General features: G+C 40.4%; 1 protein-coding gene across 30 annotated transcripts in view; it reads right to left on the bottom strand.

Moving 5' to 3' along the window:
• The window catches only part of HYCC1 (hyccin PI4KA lipid kinase complex subunit 1), a 183,569-nt gene that overhangs the window by 43,524 nt on the left and 124,446 nt on the right, over positions 1 to 15,599 (bottom strand). For 26 of the 30 annotated variants that reach the window (XR_010945437.1, XR_010945438.1, XR_010945436.1 and 23 more), the window contains 3 exons: positions 13,557 to 13,655; positions 12,823 to 12,907; positions 1,930 to 3,137 (listed from right to left, as the gene is read on the bottom strand). The exons of 2 other annotated variants lie outside the window; for them this stretch is intronic. The gene's annotated coding sequence lies outside the window, so the exon portion shown is untranslated. The remainder of the gene's footprint in view (positions 1 to 1,929; positions 3,138 to 12,822; positions 12,908 to 13,556; positions 13,656 to 15,599) is intronic. 2 more of the 30 variants (XR_010945440.1, XR_010945446.1) reach the window with 2 other exon arrangements.

Below are 15,599 nucleotides of genomic sequence, written 5' to 3'. Positions count from 1 at the left end.
TATGACTCACACGTTGACAGGGCAGAGAGGGAAAAAACAGGGGACGAAGGACAGAAATAGTTGAATACTCTTTGCCACACGCATAGTTCTAAGCCTTCTACACATATTCATCTCACTCAACCCTCGCAACAACTCTAAGGGGTCCGTAGTATCTCCCTTTTACAAATTAAGAAACTGAGACATAAAGAAGTGAAATTAATTAAGGTCACAGGGAAGGTAAATGGTGGAGCTGAGATTCAAACCTAGGCAGTCTGACCCTAAAGCTTATTCTCTTAACTATTCCACCATCATTAAAGAACATATTTACAAGATGATTTTTAAAATTAGAATAAACCTCAGATCTGAATCTGTGCTTTATTTTAGATTTCTTTAAAATTAATTAAGAGCAAGCAGGAAGATTTTCTTTTACCCAGAGACAGGACACTTTCAACACCATGTCACCTGGCTTGTACTGACATAGCTGTTTTATTTTGGGTGTCGTTATTTAAGCCACAGTACATCCAAATAAGTGTAGTTTAGAAGAAAACATGATTATAAGGGGCTTCTACTCTTTGTAAGGAGTATATTTTAATAGAGTCCTCTGTAATAGCTTCCTTTATCTTGGCTATCAACTCTCATGAACGTTTTCTAGCCAAGAGTACCAACTGCACAAATATAGGGTAAGACAAGATCTCCTGCTTTAGTTTGGCAATTTGAATATCTCACAATGAAAATGATCCAAGTTTTATAAATGGAAGAAAAAATAAAAAGATGCCAGATTCTTCCATTTAGCTCCATTATTGAAAAAAATGATTCTACCTCTCATTACTAGTGATTAGGTGATAATCAAGTCACACTTGGGGATGAATTTTCTGGGGAAAGTAGAAGCTTATCACAGACAAAAATTAAGAAATCTTTTAATTCACTTATTTTTCAAATCTAAAATGACCAAAGAACCTCTGTAATATATTCAGAGGGATTTCTCTCCCGAAAGTATGGTCTATATATCCTTTTGATAATAACAGTCTCATCCATTTCTTACATGCTTCCCATGTGCAGATATAGTGCTAAGTGCTTTACAAATCCTGTATGTCACATAATCCTTCCCAAAAGTGAGCTGGCGGCAAGGTGGGGGGTTGTCATAATTTCTCTCATTCTACAGATGAGGAAAGTAAAGTCTAGAGAAGTTAAGTAACTTGCAGCTGGTAAGAGCCATAGCTGGCTTTAGCTGCATTCAAATGCAGGTCTCTTTGACTCCAAATACCTTCTATTAAATGCTACTTTCCTGCCTTTCTCGGAGCGCTAATTGTCTCATCAACTCTGTTCACTAAATCAGGTCTACTTCTCAGCAGATTAGAGAACATGTGATGCCCTGTTATATCCACAGCTCACCAGCCAGCTGGCCTCTGTTGTCACCTGTGAGGCTTACAATCCAGTCCTTCTGAATGGTGTTGGTCAGTGCTGTGCTGGCCAGGTTCGCCAGGGCTGCCAGGGTGATCACAGCTGTGAAGCAGACCACTGAAGGAAGGAGGGTAAACGGAGTTTGGAACCCAGGGATAGACTTTCTCAGCCCATTGTAATACATACAGTTACTTATCTGACAGTTTGAAGAGCATCTAAATGAACCCAAAGACTTTTGAGAGAAAGAGGTTCAATGCAGGTTTGAAGCCAAATGTTGTATTTATTCTCAGCGTTTTCTTCTTCCCACCCCAGTAGCACCAGATCCGGTGCTAATCTGTACCTTGCAGAGACTCTGCTGTTCTATTGCCTTCATGACTGTGAGATTTAGACTCTGACTAACAAATTAGGGGTAAGGAGAACACTGGTGAAAGATTAGCCAGATCCCAGATCAGTGAGCAGGGCCATCCAGAGATGACTCACTGAAGGGCATTCTGGTCTTGCCTGTGACATTCACTCTCACAGCACAGGGGGGAGATGGCAGACACTCACAGTGAACCAGCCTTGCCATACTTGCTCCGGCTCCCTTCTGTATGAGAACACAAGCATCAGGACCGCACAGCCGGTGGTGATAGAGGCATTCTGAGTGAAGAGCAAGACATGGCCAACTGCAAAGGGAAACAATATTTATTCTTGGTTTTAAGAGACAGGTTACAATTACATCATCGTTTAATGCAGAGTGACTGCAGTTGACCAAACCCCTGTGCCAACCAGGGTTATCATTCCCATCAGCAATCATAGGCTGAGTAGGAAGCAAAGAGCAGGCCTGTGTGCTCACTAAAGGCAAAGCCTTTACAACCAGAAGAAGAAGAAGAAAAAAAAGCTGGGTTTTGCAAGCAAATGAAAACATGCTTTGAGAGTAAGATGATATGAAAAGCAGGATATTAGATAAATCAAAGCACTTACATTTTTCTACTGATATATCACACTCTTCTTTAATTTGTGACTGAAGTTATCAACATGGCCTAAGGACCAACAGTCCAGATTTTAAATAAGTTAGCCTTTTCAGTGCTGTGCTTTCAGAGAATGCCTTGTCAAACCTCCTAGGTGAAATGAAAACAATCAGGCTGACTGGTAATCAAAAGACTTGGGAAATCCTACATTCTGCTTGGGTAAAGGAAGGTTAAAGAGATATTAGAGGGAAAAGCTAAAAATGGATTGACATTTGAACAAATAAGTCTCCAGATAGTAATTCCCAGTTTAGACAGATTACTTGGTATAAAAGTTATCTTTTACACATAGAAATTGTCTTTAATAGAAATTACATGAGTATATTATACATAGGTAATACCAGAGTATTAAAATGAAACATGTTTTTAGGAATTTAATATTAAAAATCTGTGATGGATAAATATCTAAAAACTACAATAAAATATTTTAAATATAGTACCAGAGAATGACAGAAAGCTGGATACCGCTTTTTCTAGTTTTTAAAACTTATGCCCTGTCATTATTAAGTTCATATCTGTATTTTATTTCACTAAGTAAACCAAAAAAGCTAGTGAGGTCATAATTTACCATATCATTATATATGTATTACCTTTTTTTCTTGGTTTCCTGTTGATCCAATCACCAATTAATACCCTAAATATTAATACAGATCCAGCTACCACTAAGCCAAACACTGCTGTTAGTAGAAGATTGTATCCGTATAATTTTATCAGGACCACAGATATGGCAAAGTGCCACATTCAGTCTCCCTGCAAGGCAGTAGAAGCAAAGCATGTTTTAATCATTGACCTAAAAGATGGAACAAAGTTAAAATCCAGAAAGATGCATTTCTCTCAAATGACATGTAATATGCAGAATTTAAAACCAGAATGTCCAAAGTTACACTTTTATGTAGTACAAGTATAACATTTTTTTTTTTTTTTTTTTTGCGGTAGGCGGGCCTCTCACTGTTGTGGCCTCTCCCGTTGCGGAGCACAGGCCCCGGACGCGCAGGCTCGGCGGCCATGGCTCACGGGCCCAGCCGCTCCGCGGCATGTGGGATCTTCCTGGACCGGGGCACGAACCCGTGTCCCCTGCATCGGCAGGCGGACTCTCAACCACTGCGCCACCAGGGAAGCCCATAATTTTTAATGCAATACAATTATACTTTAAAAAACTGAACAGAATGTTATTTTAAAATCTTAAAACACCAAAAAGTCAAGAAGCCCAGGAGAGAATGTCCGATGAACACTTGGAGAACATGAGAAGCCCAAGAATTAAGCCTAGGCTACCCTGAAGTATCTGCTGATTCAGAAGAAACAACTGTGAAACAGAACTGCAGTTTTAGCAGCCTCAGAAAGTCAGAAGATGGAAGTCTATGCTCACCAAAGACAAAGATAAAAATAGTTCTTACTTTAGGCTGAGCTATAACTCCACCCTTAGGGTAAGTCAGAGTAAACTACAAGTAAGCTAACCATTGCATGGACTTGTAGTCCAGCTTTACCTCATCTGATGACCCAGAAAACCTCAAGCCTTGAGCTTGAATTAAAATGGCTACTGCTCACTATGCATCTGGGAGAAGCATTAAAATCCTCTCTAAAAGAAAATACTATCATCTTAGGCTTCAAAATACTTCTACAATAATTTTATTTTTATTTATTTATTTTTTGGTATGTTTAATATTTATTATAATAATTTTAAAACACAATGCCCAGCACACAGTCAAAGATAACCAGTCATATAAGGAAATGAAACACTATGAGCAAAATCTACAATAAATAACATACAATAGAAACAGACCTATTGAGACTTCGGATATTTAAATTACCAGACACAGGCTGTAAAATAATAATGCTTACTCTATTTAAAGAAATAAATGCCAATTTTGACAATCTGAGCAGGGAATTGGAAACTGTAAAAAATGATGTGGTCAGTTTGAAAAAGAACTAAAGAGAAATTCTAGGACTGAAAAATATAGCAATAGAAATTAAAATTCAATTGATAGTTTCAATAGGAGGTTATAATTAAAGAAAAATTAGTTAACTGTAGATATGTATGAAGAAAAACCCACAATAAAACACAGAAAGACAAACTGAGGGAAACATGGTAGGAACAAAAATGAAAAAGGAGAAAAAGAAACATATAACAGGCCAGACAAATAGAAAACACAAAATAACATGGTAGATTTAGCGTAAATATATCATAAGCTACCAATAAGTATAAATAAACTAAATGTTCAAATTAGAGGATAAAGAGTGACAAATTGGATTCAAAAATACAGCTAGATGCTATTTACAAGAGACACATTAAAACAAAAGACTAAGAAAGATTGAAGAAAATGACAGATAATTAACCGAAAAGAATCCATGTCACTGAATTGATACAAAAGTAGGCTTTAAGGCAAAAAAAGATTACTGGAAATAAAGAGAATCATTTCATAATGATAAAGGCTTAATTGATCAGGAAGATATAAAAATTCCAATTTTGTATGTACCTAATAACAAGGGCTCAAAATATATGACTCAAAAATCTGTAGAGTTAAAAGAAGAAATAGATAATCATTGTGGGAGATTTTAACTCACCATCTCCCTCTTGGTAATTGATAGAATAAACAAAAAATATAAATATATAGTAAGAATATACACTTATATATATCTTATATGTTATATATGTGTGTGTGTTCTACGTAAAGGTTACATAAAAAACAGTGTACTTGACAACTTTAGAATACACTTGCTTTTTAAGCACATGAAACATTTGTACAAATCAACAAAATGACCAGATAATGGATCTTAGAGCAAATCTTATTTTCAAAATACTGAACCATACAGAGAATGTTCTCTGACCTCAAGGCAATTAAGCTAAAATCAATAAGAAAGAAAATCAGAAATTCCTCATATGTTTGTAAATTAAGAAATTCGTTTCTAAATAATCCATAGGTCAAGCTGGCAATCAGAAAGGACATTATAAAATATTTCAAACAGAGTATATCAACTTGTCAGATGCTATTGATATACTGTTTAAAGAGAAATTTGTAGTTTAAAATGCATATATTAGAAAAGAAAGGCTGAGTTTAATGAGCTAAGTATCTATATTAAAAAGTTAGAAAAGGAACAGCAAATTAAACCCAAAGAAAATAGAAGAAAAGCAATAATAAAGGTAAGAGAAGAAATCAATGAACTAGGAAAATGAACATACAATAGAAAAGCTTAATAAAGCCAAAATCTGGCTCTTTGGAAAACTAATAAAATAAACTGTGGTTTATTATGCAATGAAATACTACACAGCAATAAAAAGTAGCAACCCAGGGCTGTTTGCAAAAACATGGGATTACATACATAATGTTGAGCAAAAGAAGCAAGATAAAATAGAATATATACGGTAGAACTTCATTTATGGAAAGTTCAAACTAAACTTGAAATTAACTCAACTATATCATTTAGGGATGCCTACATCAGTGGTGAAACTATAAACAAAAGCAGGGAAGTAGGGCTTCCCTGGTGGCGCAGTGGTTGAGAATCTGCCTGCCAATGCAGGGAATATGGGTTCGAGCCCTGGTCTGGGAAGATCCCACATGCCGCGGAGCAACTGCGCCCGTGAGCCACAACTACTGAGCCTGCGCGTCTGGAGTTTGTGCTCCGCAACAGAGAGGCCGCGATAGTGAGAGGCCCGCGCACCGTGATGAAGAGTGGCCCCCACTCGCCACAACTAGAGAAAGCCCTCGCACAGAAATGAAGACCCAACACAGCCAAAAATAAAAATAAATTAATTAATTAAAAAAAAAATAACAAAAGCAAGGAAGTAAATGCCAGAAAAGTGGGGCTCCTGGCTACTTCCCTTTGTGAGGAAGGGGTATAATTGAGAAGGACCCTATGAGGGACTTCTTGGGTGCTGGCTACATCCTAGCTTTTGACTTGAGTGGTGGTTTCATGTATTCACTTTGTGTTTGTTATAATTGTTCCATATATATATGGATATATATACATGATGCACTTTCCTCTATTTGTGCTAGAGTTTGTAATTCAAAACATTTTTTAACAAAAATATACACACATTTTGCATCAGTTATTTCGAGACATTCTAATTGTCTATTACAGTTCTCTTAACCATTTAAAATATATTAATTTCATTTTGATTCATCTTACCTGTATTGATAAGGCACAGCTTACATAAATCAAAAATCTTGGACTGATGAGGTAGGTCAAAGTTGCTCCTAAAACACATATTTCCAAATGATAAACATTATGAAATAGTAAAAAAAAAAATTATATATATGTATATTTTTTTACTATTTCGTAATGTTTATCATTTGGAAATATGTGTTTATATTTCTTTAAAGCAAATTTTGCCTGTTAACTCAGAGAAAGTGAAATCCTGTTTGGCATGGGTTTGCTTTCAGACACTAGCCTGGTGCGAAATAAAAACACAGGCAACAGAAAAGCACATGGTTTTGTTCAACAAGTGAGAGGATTCTCAGGGCTTCTGCTTTGTTTTCCTTTGATTTATTTGCCATTGAGTGACCACTAGGGAAATATTTAACCATATCCCTTTTCTCGCATCTAGAGATGGAGTCAGAGAAGTAAGCAAGCCATTGCACTGAGATATGTGCTTTAAAGGAAGTAGCCCAGAGTGTGATGAAGAACATAGAAATGGCAGCCACTCAACCTGGGAAGGCAGAGCAGGGACTTCAAGGGGACGTTACCCCTCAGCAAAATCTGAGGGCCAAGAGGGAGTCACTAGGAAGGAGGTTTGAGGGTGGAGCTAGCTTTCTAGGTCAGGAGAACCATGGGTTCGAAGGTCTGGAGAAAAGAGAAAGCAAACTGCAAACAAGAAAATCCAGAGGCTGGGGTGTAAAGTACCAAGTCAGAGAGAGTAGGAAGTGGGGAGGATGAAGCAAGTGCAGGGGAGATCCCTTCTTTCCAGAAAGAATAGGAAAGAGAGGCCGATCATTAAAGCCACTGGGCTCCTCTGTGGATGCCCAGCTGCAGGGGCCTCATCTCTGCAGGGGCCTTTCAAACACACCCACTACACCTGCTGAGCTGTGGGTCTGTCTCAGCTCTTCACCCAGGAACCCTCTCCTGCTTCCCTCCTGCCCATCTTGACCATCATTCTTTATTCTCACCTTTCTGACACCCTCACCAAAATAGCACCTGATCCCCATCTGTGCCAGCTACTGACGTCCCAGTCTTTCTGGTCTCTCGCTGCAACCTCCAGTGTGTCTTCCTCATTTTAGAGAGCCCTGTTAAAGCCCTTTTCATCAGCTCCCACCACCCTCCACCTACCTGCATTGCTATAACTTCTATACAGGCTACCACCAATTTAAACAACCCTCCTCCAGAATAGCCCTGATATAGTAACAAGAATTCCTTGCTTCCTTCCTTCCGTCCTTCCTTCCTTCCTCCCTTCCTCCCTCCCTCCGTTCCATCCCTCCTTCCTGCCAGCCCTCTTTTATGTATTCACACATTCAAAACTTAATGAGCATCTACTATCTTTCAGGTATTCTGCCAGGCACTAGAGATAAAGTGGTAAAAAAATATTAGGGTTCTCACTCTTCTGTTATCCAGGGATAACAAACAACAGACAATGACTTATAACCTAGTGTGATGAGTTTCCTGTTAGACGGGGGTTGGTATCACCCAGTCACTCCACAAGCCAGTCATGGAGGAACTATGGCAGGTCACTTAGGAGGCTTTCTGGAACCCAAAGGGCAACAGAAGGCACTGAGGAAGGCTGTCAAAGTTGGACATACCATCTCCTGACACAGGAGCACCACCCAGCCACGCAGCTCAGTGCTGGAAAACTAGTGCCTTGGGTCCTTCACATGCGCAGATATCACCAACCCTGTGGCCTTTCCCCAGGTGCACCTCTACTCTTCACCACCTCAGCAATGCCTGAGGCATCAGCACTTTGCTATCCACATCACAGCCCAGCAATGGACAAATCTTCCAGTGACGGTTACTGCACTGAAGAGCAGGGTCTTTGGCTGGTAGCCCAGTCTGCTCTAGGCCGGCCCTGCTGGCCCCCAGCTACTAGCAAGAATTTGTTGCGAGCTGGCCCCTCACATCAGGAATTCTCTGGATTGTTATTCGACCTTCCATCTGGCCCAGTGAGAGGAGAGGTTCTGGCCGGGGGTACATTACTCGCCATTGGCTGATCTCCCTTCAAATACGTTATCACTAAACATAAGCGGGCCCTTAGGCTGCCCACCCTCACACTGTGTTTTTCTCGTCCATTTACTTTCCTACTTTCCTGATTTCTCTTCTCTCTTGGAACATTTCCCACCCTCACTCTGCGCTGATAGCCTGTTTGCTAAGCCACTAAAGATATAAAAGCAGTGGAAGAGGACTTCCTTCACTTCCCACCATTACACCTTCCCACCTGCCCACACCTGTGGCTCCACCTTTACCTCCTGTTTCTATGGGCGCCCAGCAAAGCCACTCCTCACCACACCTCTCTCTCCCATCCTCCAGGACATTGATCCTTTTTTTTTTTAAGTGATGTGCCCTTACTATATTTAAGTTAAAGAGAAATGTTTCAGACTTCCCTGGTGGCACGGTGGTTAAGAATCCGCCTGCCAATTTAGGGGACCCAGGTTCAATCGCTGGTCCAGGAAGATCCCACATGCCACGGAGCAGCTAAGCCCGTGTGCCACAACTACTAAGCCTGCGCTCTAGAGCCCGCGAGCCACAATTACTGAGCCCGCATGCTGCAACTACTGAAGCCTGTGCACTTAGAGCTCCACAAGAGAAGCCACTGCAGTGAGAAGCTCGCGCACCACAACCAAGAGTAGCCCCCGCTCGCCACAACTAGAGAAAGCCTGTGCACAGCAATGAAGACGCAGTGCAGCCAAAAATAAATAAATAAGAATGCAAAAAAAGAGAGAAATGTTTCATATAAAACACTGGAAAGAATCACTGAAATATTTATCCTAAGCGTTAAATCTAAGTTTGGAGGTAGAATAGTCACGTGGCTTCTATCAGCAATGGGACGTCTCCCAGGGGTCACCGCAGGGAGACAGGCAAGCCATAGGCTACAGTGCAGCCCCAATAAGATACTTGAGTCAGGGACCCTGGGTGGGGGGATGGGGTTGGTGCTGGTTGACATAGTAGAGAAAAGGGGGCTCTTGGGCCTGCTCCAAGCCAGCCCTGCCACAGAGCCCTGGTGTAGCAGTCAGTGTCACAGTCAGCCACAACCAGAAGGTACCCAGAAACAGGGGACAGCCAGCCATGATATACCTGAGCACAATGCCAGCCATTAACACCAAATGCTAAATCATCAGACAAATGTGCCATTGTGGTCTTGAGGGACATCCGGACACGCAAAGACCTTCTGGCCCAGGCCAGGCAAGGCTATGTCTGCCTCCCAAGGACACATGACTACGGCTCCCAGTGATGGTTAGGTGGCTATTATTGGTCTGGGGATTCATTTTAATCCATCTACAATGAGTGTGCAGCATTCTATCTAAAAGAAAGCCGACTTTGGGGCCAAGGGCTAGGGAAGAGGACAGGAGGGAACTCTAGTTAGGACTACTACTTGCTCTGATCAGAACTTCCATTTAAACAGCCCAGATGTCGAGATTATCTTAGATTGGCCTCACACAGGTTGGGGAGAAAGTAGAAGTTAGAACAATTGTTGAAAGCTTCTGGTTTTCTCTTTATTAAGTCTGATGACTCAGACTGAATTGGGGCTTTTTGCAATAGGCAAGCACATCCTTCTTACACAAATGAGAGAACATGTAACTCACCTATCACAAATCCTTGCAAAGAGAGGACACTAGATCAACTGTGGCTAAAAATAGGATGAGCGGTAGTATATATTCTATCCTGCTGCCTAATGTCCATCACAATGAGGACAAGCTTTAAAAGCAAACTGTATATTGAAATGTATTATAAAACTTGAAAGTGAAACAAAAGATAGATTTCAAGGCTGGTTATAGTTTCTATTTCACTGGACTAAAGAGACCCTGTCCAGGAAGACAAGAAAGTTAAAGTCTCTTTTGGGCACCATTTACTTTCCTGTTAAACAGCAACAGGATATAGTGAAGAATGAATTTTGGTTCTACTTTCATTTAAAATCATTTCTGTTACCTAGTAAAGCAGAACCATATCCTCTCTAGAGAAAAAGAGCATATGTTTAACACATGGGAAATAGCTGCCATTTCCCCTTTTTCTGTTAACAGAACGTCAGTCTTGCTCTGGGAGACAGTGCATCCCTAGCCCCAGGGGATGAATCACAACTGATGTAAGTCACTTATTGTGATGGCATTTCCCAGACCCCCTGTAGCTAGGATTGGCCTCTGACTGTTCTAGCCACTGAGGTGGAAGGAGAAGTCTCCTGGGGGCTTCTGGGAAAGATTTTGCTTTCTTTTTCTTTTTTTGCCAACATCTATTTTTTTTTTAATTATACACATACTAACAGGTGTGAGATGATGTCTCTTTGTGGGTTTTTTTTTTTTTGAAGTATAGTTGATTTACAATATTTCAGGTATACAGCAAACTGATTCAGCTACATATATATATATGTATGTATATATATATTCTTTTTCAGATTCTTTTCCATTATAGCTTATTATAAGATACTGAATATAGTTCCCTGTGCTATTCAGTAGGTCCTTGCTGTTTATCTACCTTCTATTTAGTAGTGTGTATCTGTTTATTTCAAATTCCAAATTTATCCCTCCCCCCAACCCCAAGATTTTGCTTTCTGATAAAAGAATCAAGTGCAAGAGGAGAGCTTGCTTTTGCTCTTCCTCACCCATCGCTTTGCCTTTGACTGTGGCTGTGATGCCTAGAGCTGTAGCAGCGGCCTCGCAGTCATAAACTGACACTGTCAGAAGCCAGTGGGCTGAGGGTGACAAGGCAGATGGGAAGAACCGCCGGGGCCTTGAAGGCATCACTCAATTGCTGAAACAACCCTGACTGGATAACTTGTACACTTCTTGTTTAGTAAGTAATGAAGGTTCTTTGAGATTCAGACCTTGCCAGTTGAGTTTTCTTTTGCTTGCAGCCAGAAACATTTCCAACTGATACACAGACCTCTAATGACTGGTTCAATGACTGCCCATATACCCAGTATCGAAATTTCACTATTGCTAATATGTACCATATTTGTTTTATCTCTGTGTGTATGTGTATTTTCAATATATGTTGAAATTAAGTTGTCGATATCATAACTTACCCCTTCAGCACCTATCTCCTAAAAGTAAGCACATTTCCCTTCATGACTACAAGGCTATTCTCTCTCCTAAAAATATTACTAATTCTCTGATAGTATCTGAGAGCTAGTCCATACTCAGTTTCCTTTATTATCCCTCAAACATCTTTTTGTAGTTGGCAAAAACTTCCATTTAAATGGTACAATGGGACTTGGGGTTTTGTTTTACTTTTTCTTCTTCTTTGAATCAAAAAGAAAGATCGGGACTTCCCTCGTGGCGCAGTGGTTAACAATCTGCCTGCCAATGCAGGGGACCCACATTCAAGCCCTGGTCCAGAAAGATACCACATGCCGCAGAGCAACTAAGGCCATGTGCCACAACTACTGAAGCCTGTGCACCTAGAGTCTGTGCTCCACAACAAGAAACAATGAGAAGGCCGCACACTGCAACGAAGCATAGCCCCCGCTCATCTCAACTAGAGAAAGCCCGCGTGCAGCAACGAAGACCCAACGCAGCCAAAAATAAATAATTATTTTTTTAAAAAGATTAATTTAAAAAATATATATAAAAAATAAATTAAAAAAAAAAAAAAGAAAGATTCATCACCCCCTCCTCCTGCCACGACAGAGTTTCATTCTTCAGCCCATGATGGCTTCTGAGCTCAGGAGAGCCTGGCAAGACTTGAATAAAGCTTTGGAATTAAGACTGTAACAAATCACCTCAGCCATACATCCTTCAAAAGCGTTGTAAGAATTCCCATTTGGAAGCTTATTTGGGCTTGGGTTCCTGGTTCCTCATGTTCTTATCGATCAGACTTTGAGGCAAAGGACTATGGACACGAGTGTGGAGTCAAGCTCTCTGTGCGGCAGGCTGCTCTGATTTGGGGACCTAACTTTATTCCCCCTCCCCAAATGATCCTCCACATCCCACTCCACAATTTACATGTTAACGGTGGGACAAAATGAACAGGGGATGGCATTTTTTACCCCCAGTTGTAGTAATTACAATACTAATCGTGTATTTGAACTACTCAACACCCTTTATAGTCGACACTCCTTATAAACATAATTAGGAAAAAATTCAGATGCACCCACACTCTGAGAGAGATGGGTCAACAAAGCTAATTGTTTTGTGACATGTAAATTAATGAAATCAACAGTGGTTTTTGCAGAACACTGTTGCGTAAAGGACAAATGTTGCTTGATTATCTTTGTTTATTTTTTTTAACTTCCAATTTTACTTAATTAAAACCATTATGAGAGATTGGTTCAAGATGGCAGAGTAGAAGTACGTGCACTCACTCCCTCTTGCGAGAGCACCGGAATCACAACTAATTGCTGAACAATCATCAACAGGAAGGCACTGGAACTCACCAAATAAGGTACCCTACATCCAAAGACAAAAGAGAAGCCACAATGAGATGGTAAGAGGGGCGCAATCACAATAAAATCAAATCCCATAATTGTTGGGTGGGTGATTCACAAACTGGAGAACACTTATACCACAGTAGTCCACCCACTAGAGTGAAGGTTCTGAGCCCCACATCAGGCTTCCTGGGGGAGCCTGGGGGTCCGGCAATGGGAGGAGGAATTCCTAGAGAATCAGACTTTGAAGGCTAGTGGGATTTGATTGCAGAACTTCGACAGGACTGGGGGAAACAGAGACTCCACTCTTGGAGGGCAAATGCAAAGTAGTGTGTGCATCGGGACCCAGGGGAAGGAACAGTGACTCCATAGGACACTGAACTAGACCTACCTGCTAGTGTTGGAGGGTCCCCTGCAGAGGTGAGGGGTGGCTGTGGCTCACTGTGAGGAAAAGGACACTGGCAGCAAAAGTTCTGGGAAGTACTCCTTGTTGTGAGTAACTCCCAGAGTCTGCCATTAGCCTCACCAAAGAGCCCAGGTAAGCTCCAGTGCTGGGTAGCCTCAGGTCAAACAACCAACAGGGAGGGAACCCAGCCCCACCCGTGAGCAGTCAAGCGGATTAAAGTTTTACTGAGCTCTGCCCCACCAGAGCAACACCCAGCTCTACGTACCACCAGTCCCTTGCATCAGGAAACTTGCACAAGCCTCTTAGATAGCCTCATCCACCAGAGGGCAGACGGCAGAAGCAGGAAGAACTACAGTCCTGCAACCTGTGGAACAAAAACCACATTCACAGAAAGATAGACAAGATGAAAAGGCAGAGGGCTATGTACCAGATAAAGAAACAAGGTAAAACCCCAGAAAAACAACTAAATGAAGCAGAGAGAAGCAACCTTCCAGAAAAAGAATTCAGAATAATGATAGTGAAGTTGATCCAGGACCTCAGAAAAAGAATGGAGGCAAAGATCGAGAAGATGCAAGAAATGTTTAACAAAGACCTAGAAGAATTAAGGAACAAACAAACAGAGATGAACAATACAATAACTGAAATGAAAAATACAATAGAAGGAATCAATAGCACAATAACTGGGGCAGAAGAACAGATAAGTGACCTGGAAGGCAGAATGGTGGAATTCAAGCCATGGAATAGAATAAAGAAAAAAGAATGAAAAGAAATGTAGACAGCTTAAGAGATCTCTGGAACAACATTAAACACAACAACATTCTCATTATAGGGGTCCCAGAAGGAGAAGAGAGAGAGAAAGGACCAGAGAAAATATTTGAAGAGATTAGAGTCGAAAACTTCCCTAACATGGGAAAGGAAATAGCCACCCAAGCCCAGGAAGCGCAGAGAGTCCCAGGCAGGATAAACCCAAGGAGAAACACACTGAGACACATAGTAATCAAATTGACAAAAATTAAAGACAAAGAAAAATTATTGAAAGCAACAAGGGAAAAACGACAAATAACAAACAAGGGAACTCCCATAAGGTTAACAGCTGATTTCTCAGCTGAAACTCTACAAGCCAGAAGGGAGTGGCATGATATATTTAAAGTGATGAAAGGGAAGAACCTACAACCAAGATTACTCTACCGGCAAGGATCTCATTCAGATTCGACGGAGAAATCAAAAGCTTTACAGAGAAGCGAAAGCTAAGAGAATTCAGCACCACCGAACCAGCTCTACAACAAATGCTAAAGGAACTTCTCTAAGTGGCAAACACAAGAGAAGAAAAGCATGTACAAAAAGAAACCCATAACAATTAAGAAAATGGTCATAGGAACATACATATCGATAATTACCTTAAACGTGAATGGATTAAATGCTCCAACCAAAAGATTCAGGTTCGCTGAATGGATACAAAAACAAGACCCATATATATGCTGTCTACAAGACACCCACTTCAGACCTAGGGACACATACAGACTGAAAGTGAGGGGATGGAAAAAGATATTCCATGCAAATGGAAGTCAAAAAGAAAGCTGGAGTAGCAATATTCATATCAGATAAAATAGACTTTAAAATAAAGAATGTTACAAGAGACAAGGAAGGTCACTACATAATGATCAAGCGATCAATCCAAAAAGAAGATATAACAATTATAAATATATATACACCCAACATAGGAGCACCTCAATACATAAGGCAACTGCTAACAGCTATAAAAGAGGAAATCGACAGTAACACAATAATAGTGGGGGACTTTAACACCTTACTTACACCAATGGACAGATCATCCAAAATGAAAATTAATAAGGAAACAGAAGCTTTAAATGACACAATAGACCAGCTAGATTTAATTGATATTTATAGGACATTCCATCCAAAAACAGCAGATTACACTTTCTTCTCAAGTGCACATAGACTGTTCTCCAGGGTAGATCACATCTTGGGTCACAAATCAAACTTCAGTAAATTTAAGAAAATTGAAATCATATCAAGCATCTTTTCTGACCACAATGCTATAAGATTATAAATGAATTACAGGGAAAAAAACATCACAAACACATGGAGGCTAAACAATACGTTACTAAATAACCAAGAGATCACTGAAGAAATCAAAGAGGAAATGAAAAACTACCTAGAGACAAATTACAATGAAAACATGATGATCCAAAACCTATGGGAGACAGCAAAAGCAGTTCTAAGAGGGACGTTCATAGCAACACAAGCCTACCTCAAGAAACAAGAAAAATCTCAAATAAACAATCTA

This window comes from Pseudorca crassidens, chromosome 8 (assembly GCF_039906515.1).
Source record: "Pseudorca crassidens isolate mPseCra1 chromosome 8, mPseCra1.hap1, whole genome shotgun sequence".
Lineage (NCBI taxonomy): Eukaryota > Metazoa > Chordata > Mammalia > Artiodactyla > Delphinidae > Pseudorca > Pseudorca crassidens.
This window is presented reverse-complemented; position numbering and strand designations above follow the sequence as displayed.